Source organism: Giraffa tippelskirchi, chromosome 1 (genome assembly GCF_054371585.1).
Source record: "Giraffa tippelskirchi isolate mGirTip1 chromosome 1, T2T-mGirTip1v1.2.pri, whole genome shotgun sequence".
NCBI lineage: Eukaryota > Metazoa > Chordata > Mammalia > Artiodactyla > Giraffidae > Giraffa > Giraffa tippelskirchi.
In genome coordinates this window covers 38,298,056-38,310,870 of record NC_137275.1, presented here as the reverse complement: position 1 = coordinate 38,310,870, position 12,815 = coordinate 38,298,056, and the positions used below count along the sequence as shown (strand labels likewise).

The 12,815-nt window shown below is 37.5% G+C and overlaps 1 long non-coding RNA gene across 1 annotated transcript; it reads left to right on the top strand.

The window, feature by feature from the left end:
- The first annotated feature begins 5,237 nt into the window (after positions 1–5,237).
- Positions 5,238–11,976, top strand: LOC145519731 (uncharacterized). The gene is made up of 2 exons (XR_014063845.1): positions 5,238–5,509; positions 10,607–11,976. It is a non-coding gene; the product is annotated as an uncharacterized LOC145519731 (long non-coding RNA).
- The last annotated feature ends 839 nt before the right edge of the window (positions 11,977–12,815 follow it).

The following is a 12,815-nucleotide window of genomic DNA, read 5'->3' as shown; positions in this document are numbered from 1 at the left end:
TGCAAAGAGCTGACTCATTTGAAAAGACCCTGATTCTCGGAAAGATTGAAGGTGGGAAGAGAAAGGGATGACAGAGAGTGAGATGGTTGGATGGCATCACTGACTCAATGGACATGAGTTTGAGTAAACTCCAGAAGTTGGTTATGGACAGAGAGCCTTGGCATGCTGCAGTCTGTGGGGTTACAAAGAGTTGGCTACGACTGAGCGACTGAACCAAACTGTAATGACATACCTTAGATATTGGGAAATTAAGTTTTGGTCCTTAGTTTTAAGGTATCGCTCTCTCTCTCTCTCTCTCTTTCTCTCTCTCTCTCTCTCTCTCTCTCTCTTACACACACACACACACACACACCAACACACACAAAGGGCTTTGTAGGTGATGCTAGTGATAAAGAATCTGTCTGGCAATGCATTATATGCAAGAGATGCAGGTTCAATTCCTGGGTCTGAAAAATCCTCTGGAGTAGGAAATGGCAGTTGACTCCTGTATTCTTGCCTGGAGAATTCTATTGGCAGAGGAGCCTCGCTAGATAAAGTCCATGGGGCCCAAAGATTTGGACATGACTTAGCCAGTTATCAGATACACATACACAAACACAAACCATCTGAGAAAAGAAGTTTAATCATGGAGACCAAGTTTGCATCATCCTTGAGAAGGTCAAGGAATCTTCTAACTTCGGTTACAATTTCATCCCTCAAAAAGCCTATAAGTGCACAGAACAACAAACTGATTCAAAACTGGGAAAGGAGTATGTCAAGGCTGTATATTGTCACCCTGCTTACTTAACTTATATGAAGAGTAGATCATGTGAAATGCCGGGCTGGATGAAGCACCAGCTGGAATCCAAATTGCCAGGAGAAATATCAATAGCCTCAGATACACAGATGACACCACCCTTATGGCAGAAAGCAAAGAGGAACTAAAGAGGCTCTTGATAAATGTGAAAGAGGACAGTGAAAAAGCCAGCTTAAAAATCAACATTCAGAAAACGAAAATCATGGCATCCAGTCCCATCACTTCATGGTAAACAAAGGGGAAAACAATGGAAACAGTGGCTGGCTTCATTTTCTTGGGCTCTAAAATCACTGCTGAAGGTGACTTCTGTCATGAAATTAAAACACACTTGCTCCTTGGAAGCAAAACTATGACTAACCTAGACAGGATATTAAAAAGCAGAGCCAGCAAAGGTCCGTGTATTCAAAGCTATTTTTTTTTTTTCAGTAGTCGTGTATGGATGTGAGCGTTGGACCATAAAAAGGCTGATTGCTGAAGAACTGATGCTTTTTAACTGTGGTGTTGGAGAGGACTCTTGAGAATCCTTGGACTGCAAGGAAATTAAACCAATCAATTCTAAAGGAAATGAATCCTGAATACTCATTGGAAGGACTGATGCTAAACCTGAAGCTCCAATACTTTGGCCACCTTATGCTAGCAGCTGACTCCTTGGAAAAGACCCTGATGCTGGTAAAGATTGAAGGCAGGAGGAGAAGGGGATGATAGAGGATGAGATGGTTCGAAGGCCTCACTAACTCAATAGACAAGAGTTTGACCAAGGTCTGGGTGGAGCCATTATTAATGGAAAAGTGGAATCAGTCAACAAAGTTTCAAACTGACAATGTGTGCGTGCTCAGTCACTTCAGTCGTGTCCGACTCTGCGACACCATGGACCATGGCCCGCCTGCTCCTCTGTCCATGGGATTCTCCAGGCAAGAATACTGGAGTGGGTTGCCATTTCCTTCTCCAGTGATAAAGTATGAAGTGAGTGAAGTTAAGTCACTCAGTCATGTCCAATTCTTTGTGATCCCATGGATTGTAACCTACGAAGCTCCTCCATCCATGGGATTTTCCAGGCAAGAGTACTGGAGTGGGTTGCGATTTCCTTCTCCACAAACTGACAATAGATCCTTTATAATCAGGAGTGTGTGTGCATGCTCAGTTTTGCCTGACTCTTTGCAACCCCATGGACCGTGCCTGCCAGGATCCCCTGTCTATGAATTTTCCAGGCAAGAATACTGGAGTGAGTTTTCATTTCCTACTCCAGGGGATTTTCCCGACCTAAGAATCAAACATGCATCTCTGGCATTTGTAGGGGGATTCTTTTACCAGTGAGTCACCTGGGAAGTGCTAACACCCAAATATATGGCAGCCATTTTGTAGACATACCAAATAAACAAGCAAAAAGTTTAACTTTTAGGAGGCTATCTTCGACTAGGGCTATATAAATGTACATCCAAATGTGTCTCTTCTCTCCCTGCTCTTTCGGTTTTGCTTTGTTAAGAATAGATGATGTAAAACTAAGAATATAGAATATGTGGGAGGGAGACCACACTAAAACTACTTCATTTATGTTAAGTTATTATCTTCAAGATCAAATATTCTACAAATTTTGAAATAATTTATCATCTTAGAGTTTAAGGTTTTGACCTCTTGAAATATAGGAAGACACACACACACACACACACAGAAAATAAATATATGGTTGATTATTATAATTCCTCAAAAGAGTTACTGAAACAGGGTTGAAAGTGTCAGTCACTTAGTTGTGTCCACTCTGTGACCCCATGGACTGTAGCCCACCAGGCTCCTCTATCCATGGAATTCTCCAGGCAAGAATATTGGGGTGGGTAGCCATTCCTTCTCCAGGGGATCTTCTCAACCCAGGGATCATTGCAGGCAGATTCTTTACTGTCTGAACCACCAGGGAAGCCCTAAAACAAGGCTACTTTAGGTCAATTATATTTTAAATAATTTGCTAAAGTACTTAATGTTGACTTTATGTATTTAACATGTTACATTGAATTAACTTTACAGGAATGTTCATTTCAAATGTTTCTTTCAAATAGAACTTATAAGAAAGGAGTTATTCCATTCTTATAATCTCAGTAAGTAATGATATTAACTTGCATATTCAGTCCTGCATACTCATTGGAAGGACTGATGCTGAAGCTGAAACTGCAATCCTTAGGCCACCTGATGCCAGGGTCATTGAAAAAGACCCTGACACTGGGAAGGATTGAATGCAGGAGAAGGGGACGACAGAGGATGAGACGGTTGGATGGCATCACCGACTTGATGGACATGAGTTTGAGCAAGCTCCCGGAGTTGTGATGGACAGGGAAGCCTGGTGTGCTGGAGTCCCTAGGATCGCTAAGAGTCGGGCACAACTGAGGGACTGAACAGAACTGAATGACTTTAACATCTAATTTCTGGTCTTAAATTTCTTTATTCCTTTCTCTGCTCCTAACATTTCAGAGGCCTCTTGATTTGTCCATCAGAATGTATACAGATAGTCTCCAACTTATAGTGGTTTATGATTTTTTGACTTTATGATGGTGTGAAAGTGATACTCATTCAGTAAAAACTGTGCTTCACGTGTTAAACATTGATCTTTTCCCAGGCTAACAATACACATTATGATATTCTCTCCCTATGACACTGGACAAAGGCAGTGAGCTGCAGCTCTGTGTCAGCCACATGATCACAGCATAAACAAAAGATACACTCATAGTCATTTTGTATACAGACAATCTGTTTTTCACTCTTAGTATATTATCCAATATATTACATGAGATATTCAACATTTTATTATAAAATTGGCTTTATTTTAGATGATTTTGCTTAATTGTAAGCTAATTTAAGTGTTCTGAGCATGTTCAAGGCTCAGCTATGATGTTCAGTAGGTTAGGTGAATTAAATGCACTTTCAACTTGATATTTTGAGCTTACAATGGGTTTATTGGGACTTAATCCAATTTTAAGTTGATGAGGATCTGTAAAGACAGAGAAGAAGACAAGAAAGAGAGAGGAAGAGATAGAGAGAGGGAAAGAGAGAGTAAAAAGAAAGAGGGAGATGAAGAGAGGGAGGGAGGGAGGGAAAGACCTAGGGTGAAACAAAAGTAGAAAAGAAGAATGAATAAAGGGAGAGAAAATCTACTATTTTTGTAATGTGTGTATGAAAAAAATCTGGAATATCATTTTCCATTCAGAAAAAGACAATAGGAGTGAAAATTCAACAGGTTGCATGAGTTAAATGCAAAACTATGCAAAATATTGGGGAAAAAACTCAGAATGACAAAGAGTTAGGCATATGTTGTGAGAGGACACATTTCAGGTCAGCCCTAGAAATCACTATCTGATCATAAGCTGATTCAGTTACACATTTAGAACATTAGATTCAAAAAATGGATAGTAAATGAGATTGTTCAAACAGGAGGGAAAAAAAAACTTTATCACTCTAAGTAAAAAGGGAAAACCCTAAAAACAATACTATTTTACTTTTATTCATTTCTTTTGTTTAAAAAATTGCAACTACTAACTGTATAGTTCAGAAGTCTTTGAGAACTAGGAAAAATTAGGTTAATAAACTTTGAAAACAATTATCAGTGGTGTAAACAGCCCATCTCAGTGGGGACATTTAGGTAATTCCCTAATATTAAGAATTTTTTGTTTTCTAACAGGTAATAGACAAAACTGTCAGAGAGCTCTAATAAGAAAGACCCTCCCAACTTTTCTAAATCATTTTTAATGGCATTCATTTATACTTTAAAAAAATCTGATTATTATTACACAAATCATCACAAATCTGCTAATTAGTGATAGGATTTTAATGAAAACATAGTTCTGAATCCCAATCTCAACACCATCATGGTTTTTCTGACATTTTAGGATATATATCTTTGTCTTCCCACTTCAGTGTTCTTGCCTGGAGAATCCCAGGGACAGCGGAGCCTGGTGGGCTTCCGTCTATGGGGTCGCACAGAGTCGGACACGACTGAAGCGACACAGCAGCAGCAGCAGCAGCAGCAGTCTAGTTACTGTCAAATAAAAAAGAGCATCCTTTTAAATTTCCTGACATCTTAGGAGACGGAGTGGGAAGGATTGGGTTGAGAATTTGGGACTGGCAGATATAATTACATATAGAATGGATAAAGAACAAGGTCATATTGTATATATCAGGGAACTATATTCAATATCTTATAATAAACCATTATGAAAAAGAATACACACACACACATGACTGAATCACTTTGTTATACACCAGAAACAAATACAACTTTGTAAATCAAATTTACTTCTGTTAAAAAATAAAATTAAAACAATTCAAAATAAATAAATAAACTTCCTGACATCTTAAATCCATTTTGTTAAATCCTCTCACTGAATGAATTGAAAGTGAAAGTGTTAGTCACTCAGTTGTGTCTCACTCTTTGTGACCCCATGGACTATGTCCCCCTCATAAACTGAAATTGTAACACCCAGTAACTCAGAATGTAACTGTATTTGGAGACAAAGTCTTCAAAGAGGTGATTAAGTTCAAATGAAGTTTTTGTTTGTTTTAGGTGGATTTTAATCCAGTATGACTGGTATCTTCATAAAAAGAAGCAGCTTGGGAACACACGCAGATACCAGTCACACCTGCAGAAATGACCATCAGCAAGTCAAGGAAAGAGGTCTCACAAGAAACCATCTCTGCCAACTTCTTAATCTTTGACTTCCAGCCTTTAGAACTGTAAGAAAACAAATCTTTTTTGTATAAACCACCTAGTTAAAATAAATAAATAAATAAAAAGTAAACCACCTAGTTGATAATATTTTGCTATGGTAACCTGAGCAGGCTAATATAGATCCTAAGTTTTCTTTCCTAATAACTACTAAATATTGTAAAGATAAAAATATACAACTTTACCTCACTTTCACGGAAGGACTGATATAAATAGTTATAGGATAATTATTGTAAAAAATAAGGGATCCATAAATATTTAAGTAACATAACTAGTTATGTACTATTTTTTAAATGTTCAAATTTTTATGGATTATATAATTTTCAAATTAAGATAGTATAGTAGATTAGAACATTGTTCAAAGATATTCCCTTCCCTCCTTGTGTGTGTGTGTGTGTGGTCAGTCATGTCCAACTCTTTGCTAACCCATGGACTGTGGCTCACAAGGATCTGCTGTCCATGGGATTTTCCAGGCAAGAATACTGAAGTGGGTTGCCACTTCCTTCTCCAGGGGATCTTCCTGACCCAGGGATCAAACCCACGTCTCTTCCATCTCCTGCATTGTCAGGTAGTTTGTTTACCATTAGTACTATCACTGTCCTCCTTAGCTTCATAGAAGTGTAGTTCTCTGCTGCCTTATATTGGGCTTGGCAGCATGTTTCCTTTAGTCAGTGCCATATTAATAAACATGATCAAAAAATATTTGAGCTCTATTTGTGTAGTGGGGCACTTGTGACTCTGTTTTGGTCATGGGAAAACTTCCCCTTTTCTTGGGCCATATAGTATATTCATGTGGAACAGACCTAAGACAAACTTATAGTGAAGAGCCAAGGCCAGCTGACCCTCAGCATAAAGCAAGGTTGCCAAGCTGAATCCAACCAAGATGAGCCGATGTACAGGTGAACTGCAGATGTGTGAGAGAGAACATATGACATCTACTTTAAATCATAACATTGAAGAGTTCCCTGTACTCTTATGGTAAAGAATATGCTTGCAATACAGGAGACCCGGGTTCAATCCCTGGGCTGGGAAGATCCTCTGGAGAAAGGAATGGCAACCCACTCCAGTATTCTTGCCTGGAGAATCCCATGGACAGAGGAGCCCGGTGGTCTATGATCCATGGTCTCAAAGAGTTGGACATGACTGAGCAACTAAGACACATATTGAGGAGGTATGCCTTGCAGCATTAGGGAGGCCAGTGTTCATAACAGAGTCATGGCTGTAATCAAGAAAAGAAAGAAGCTTGATTACAACATAGGTAAAACTTCTCAGTAATCTACAACAGAGTATTTAGGAAATCAGTATTCTTGCTGAAAGTTTAATTTAAAATATCATATTTTTCAGTACCAAAAATGACAGAAGCTATTGCTAAAATCTACTATTTCTTGAGTATTTCTGTTCTGGGCACAGTAATAACCTTTGATCATTTCATCTCAATGAAAACCCCAAGGTTAAGTATAATGATCATCACATTTTACAGATATTAAGGATTATAAAGCTAATATGTTTTGGTGTTGGAATGTAAACTGTGGCAATCTGCCTCCTATGTCTGGATTCTTAATTTTAAAGTATACTGAAATATCATTGATTATATATTATTTGAAGGTTATTATATAAATTTAATTGCCACTCTAATAAATAAAAGGGTCTTCCCTGCTGTCTCAGATGGTAAAGAAACTGCCTGCAAAGTGGGAGACCCAGGTTTGACCCCTGTGTCAGAAAGAGCCCCTGGACAAGGGAATGGCAACCTACCCCAGTATTCTTTCCTGGAAAATTCTATGGACAGAGGAGCCTGGCAGCTACTACCCTCCATGAGGTCACAAAGAGTTGAATATGACTGAGCAACTAACACTAATAGATAAAGGGTTTCCCAGGTGACTCTAGTGGTGAAGAATAAGCCTGCCAATGTAGGAAGCATAAGAGACATACAAGAGACATGGGTTTGATCCCTGGGTTGGGAAGATTCCCTGCAGGAGAGCCTAGCAAACCACTCTAGTATTTTTGCCGGGAGAATCCCATAGGCAGAGGAGCCTGGCAGGCTATAGTCCACAGGGTTGCAAAGATCAGATATGACTGAAGTGATTTAGCATGCACTAATAATGTTTTGTATATAAAGATATATTTTCCAACTATACAGGCTAAAGATTACTATTTATGATACATACTATCATACATAGATAATCTTTTCTACTTAAAAACCTCTCATTTTATGCCTAACTGGAAAAAATATTTATAAATACACTCTCAGATTCTTATCATTAAACATATTACTTGCCTCTCAACATAACAGGAAACAGAACCAATGGAAATTGCCAGGATAAACAGCTGTACTAAAACTAATGAATTACCAGAGTTCTGCTTTAACGCTGAAACTAAACTGATGAAAATTGAGTTAAAATATTCTCTATAGCCTTCTCCATATCTCACAGGTGGTCTATTCAAGAGGTTTTTCTGGACAAAGAAAGATGTAAACATTCCTGGTAGTGTGAATTATCAGAGCACTGAAGTTACCTTCAGAAAAACTGAGTGCTTAAAGAATTTTTATAACATTTGAAAAGGTCCTTATAGGAAAAGGGAAGGGAAAGGGGAAAGGGAAGTCGCTCAGTCGTGTCCGACTCTTTGCGACCCCGTGGACTGTAGCCTACCAGGCTCCTCCGTCCATGGGATTCTCCAGGCAAGAATACTGGAGTGGTTTGCCATTTCCTTCTCCAGGGGATCTTCCCGACCCAGGGATCGAACCCAGGTCTCCCGCATTGGAGGCAGACGCTTTAACCTCTGAGCCACCAGGGAAGTCCAAAAGGTCCTTATACTCGAGTCTAAAAGAATCCTTAATCCTCTCAGATTATTAGAAACCATTCTGGGAAGCCCTGAAATATAATTGTCCTTTTGGTTTCTAAAAATTCCCTCCAACAACCTATCCCTACTCGCCACCACCTCCAAATATCCAGGTCCAGGTTAACATAACACAGCTTCTAGAGAATTTGTGGGGTGAACCATGACATACAAGGAGACCTGAAAATATGAACAGGAGAAAGAAGTTATACAGAATGCTAACGAAACAATAGCCGATCCCAAGGCAGGCCTGAAGTCAAAAGTTGAAGTTGGTGCTGAAAGCAGCCAAATCAAATTATTTATACCAACAGACCAAACTTGTACTTTAAAAGTGAAAGAATTTTGTTTGTTTTTATTGATCAGGAGTGGACACTGGAATCTTAAATCAAATATTGGTTTGGTCTGAATATTAAGGCACCATTTAGTTGAAGGAGTTGAATAACATTTCACTCTATCATTTAACTTCCATTATACAAATTCATGTTATCTCTATGACACTCTTCAAAAGAATATATTTTTTACAGTTCTATTGTTCAACATGGGGCATTATGGCCTCTCAGTGGTGACTGAATTTTAGAAGTATTCAGACAAAGTGGATGGTTTGAGACTGTCTCCAAAACTCCTTACAAAACACTGTCTAGCAACTCTGAATAAAATGATTTCAGTCATGGCTGCTTGAGTTCTAGTTAGATACATTCCATATAAGTATCGAGTCCAGTCATTTGCTTTCATATTGATCAGTTGGCTGTTTTCCCAGATCATTTAGAACTCCTATACTATTAACTTTAAATGACTATTGATTTCAAACTCCTATAGACAAGATGGCTTTTCAATTCAGTGATTCTAAAGCAATACACATAGTAGGTATATAAGTAAGGAACTAAGGCTAAATATAATGTGCAACATTAAAAAAGATTCATCAATATTGAAATTGTTAAGTTTTATATTCGTATTTGATTTCTTTGGAATAAACAGCAAATACTTTATATGTTAAGTGTACAGTTTATAATCACATGGAAAAATCTACCTTTTTACTTTCCCATTTGACTCTCTCGTGGTAATACTATATTGATAAACTACTCTACACTATAACATTTAGGATTATGTAAAAGAAAAAAAGAAACAACATGAATTCTTTTTTCACATGGAGAACAATGGAGACTACTTTATGCTTGGAATTTCTCCAAAACATACAGATTATCATTAGAAGTAGTACTGTTAGTCACTCAGTTGTGTCCAACTTTTTGTGACCCCACAGACTATAGCTCACCAGGCTCTTCTGTCCATGGGATTCTCCAGCAAGAATATTGCAATGGGTTGCCATTCCCTTCTCCAGGGGATATTTCCGGCCCAGGAATCGAACCCTGGTTTCCTGCATGGCAGGCAGATTCTTTAGTATCTGAGCTACAGGGAATTCCTATCATTAGAGGTATCAATAGTTAAATCCTATCTCAAAGGTACATTTCCTGCTGATCATTTGACATCCTCTCAAGTTGGCATAAACTGCCCCTGTGGATCTTGAGCCAACAGCTATCACTGTGTGTCACAGAGTTCAACTGGCTGCCCTTCCCTTCTTTTCACAGGAACTCTAGCACACCCCTAGATATTCATAGGCTCTAATGGACATCTTTTTCTCTTTTCCATTCCTGGTCTCTGGGATTTTCCTTTTTTGATGCCTAAAAGGAACAGCATGACCCCATCTTAAAAATTGAAATATTCACTGATCTATGGTTATTCCTGTAATATCACTAGGGTTGGTGAATAATTCAAATTAAATAGTTCCCTATATATTCCATTTTAAAGGAACTTCATTTACTTTCTTTCAATGGTTTCTTCCTGTGCTCTTCTCACCCTGCATTATTCATATGCAACCTCACAAATTGCTTTGAGTTCCAGCAGTACTAATATAAATCATAGGGCTATTTTCTCTGGAGGACTTCGGCCTTAAGCCCTACAACTTCTTTTAAAATGAAAACTGTGTTCAATTAAGGTGATTTGTTTGCTTCAAAAATTAACTATCTTATATTCCCATTTGCAAGGAGAGGGGACTAAGTTACATTGCAGACTGTTGAGTAATTTTAGAAGTAATTTACTTTCACACTTTATCGCTGCATCTGGCTTATCCTGTGCATTTATGTATTTGTGGCTAGGTCATATTCCTCAAAATATAAATATAGTTCTCGAATATTTCTTTCCCAACTGTTTTGCGTTTTAACTTTTGAATAGTACCATTGTCAATGAGCTAAAAGAATGTGTTCTTATCTGCTTCACAGGTCTGTAACTGAATGAAAGAAACAAAAAAAGAGAGATGATACAAATGAGTGATAACCAAGCAAACTGAGAGCTTAGATTCAAGATGGAGAACTGCTATAAAAGTAGCATTTAAAGAATGACATCACTGAAAATAACGAAGTGACAAATCTCACTCATCTCTCCCCAAATGCTACAAATGAGATGACAAGGCAACTAATGGAATGAGAGAAAATATTTGCAAATCATGTCTCTGACAAGAGGTTAATATCCAAGATATATAAGGAACTCATACAACTCAATAGCCAAAACTAATTAATCTTATTAAAAATGGGCAGAAGATCTGAATAGATATTTTTCCAAAGAAGACATACAGATGGCTGATAGATATGAAGAGATGCTCATCATCATTAATCACCTGAGAAATGTAAACCAAAACCACAATGAGATATCACACACATTGGAAAAAAAAGCAGTGAGGGGAGGACAGAGTGGGATGAATGGAGGGAGTAGCATTGACAAATATAGATTATCATGTATAAAATGCATAGCTAGGAGCTCAGCTTGCTGCTCTGTGATAACATAGAGGCCTGGGTTAGAGGGAGACTCAAGACAAAGGAGATATATATATATAGCGGATTCACATGGCTGTAGAACAGAAATTAACACAATATTGCAAAGCAATTATACTCCAATTAAAAAAAAAAAAAAAAACAGGCAAGACCTGACAAGTGTTAGCAAAGATGTAGAGAAAAGAAAAACTTATGCACTATTGATAAACTGGTAAGGCCACTATGGAAAACGATGTGGAGTTTCCTCAAAAATCAAAAACCAGCAGCTGCACTTTCAGTGCAGATTTAGCATAACCAGAGAAAGCAGTGTGAACCTTATTCTCAAACAACTGGTTGTGGGTCTCCCACATCTGGCATCTCCCTCAAAGACGAGTATACATAGCGTTTGTTTTACCTGACTTGAGTCATTCCCAGGGTTGGGATGACTTCCACCGTGTTTTCTTTTATTTTCCAGAAGCATTTAAACTAATATTGGCTACAGCAGCCTTGAGCAAGGAATAACACTTGGAACAAGTTGGGGATACACTAGGGACATAATCTTAAACAACCAATGGATCAAAGAATAACTTATAAGGGAGATTAGAAAATACATTAATGCAAATAAAAATAAAAACACAACACACAAAAACTCTTGAGGTGCAGTGAAAGCAGAGTTCATTTGGAAATTTAGAACGATAAATGCTTATATTAAAAAAAGAATCCAAATCAATAATTTAAATGTACACCTTAAGGAAATAGGAAAAAAAGCAAGATAAATCCAAAGCTTAAAAGGAATGGAGTTGGATGGCTACCTTATGCTGCACATAAGAATTTATTAAAAATAGAACAAAGACATAAATGCAAGAACTGAAATCTGTAAAGTCCTTAAAGGAAAATGTAGAGATATATCTTCATGACCTAGAATGTAGCAAAATATTTTTAGACAAGACACCAAAGCGAACAACAAGAGGAAAAAACAGATGAACTGGGCTTCATAAAAAAGGAAAGCAAGTGTGTTTCAAATGACACTATTAAGAAAGTATGAAGACAACCAAGATATTAGCAAGTTACAAATCTGATAAAAATCTAATATCCAAGACATATATAAAGAACTCTTATAACAGCAAAACAAGCAGCCCAATTAAAAACAGGCAAAAGACTTAAATAAACAGCACCCCAAAGATGTGCAAATTGAAAACAAGCCCATGAAAGATGTTCAACATCATTAGCCATTAGGAAAATGCAATCAAAACCTCACTGAGATACCATTTCACACTGGCTAGGATGGCTATAATTTAAAAACAAAGCAAAAATGGAAAATAAATGTCAGGATGTACCAAAATTGGAACCCTTGTATACTGCTGATGGGTATGTAAAATGGTGTAATTACAATAGAAAACACTTTGGCAATTTTGCAAAAGTTAAACATAGAATTACCAAAGGACTCAAAAATTCCAGTCCTAAGTTTATATCCAAGGGGATTGAAAACAAGTATTCCAACAAATACTTGTGCACAAGTGTTTATAGCAGCACTATTTACAATAGCCAAAAAGTGGAAACAACCTAAAGGTTCTTCAACAAATAAGTGGATAAACAAAATGTTGTATATCCATACAATGGAATACTATTCAGACATAAAATAGAATTAAATACAGATACATGTTGTAATATCAACAAACCC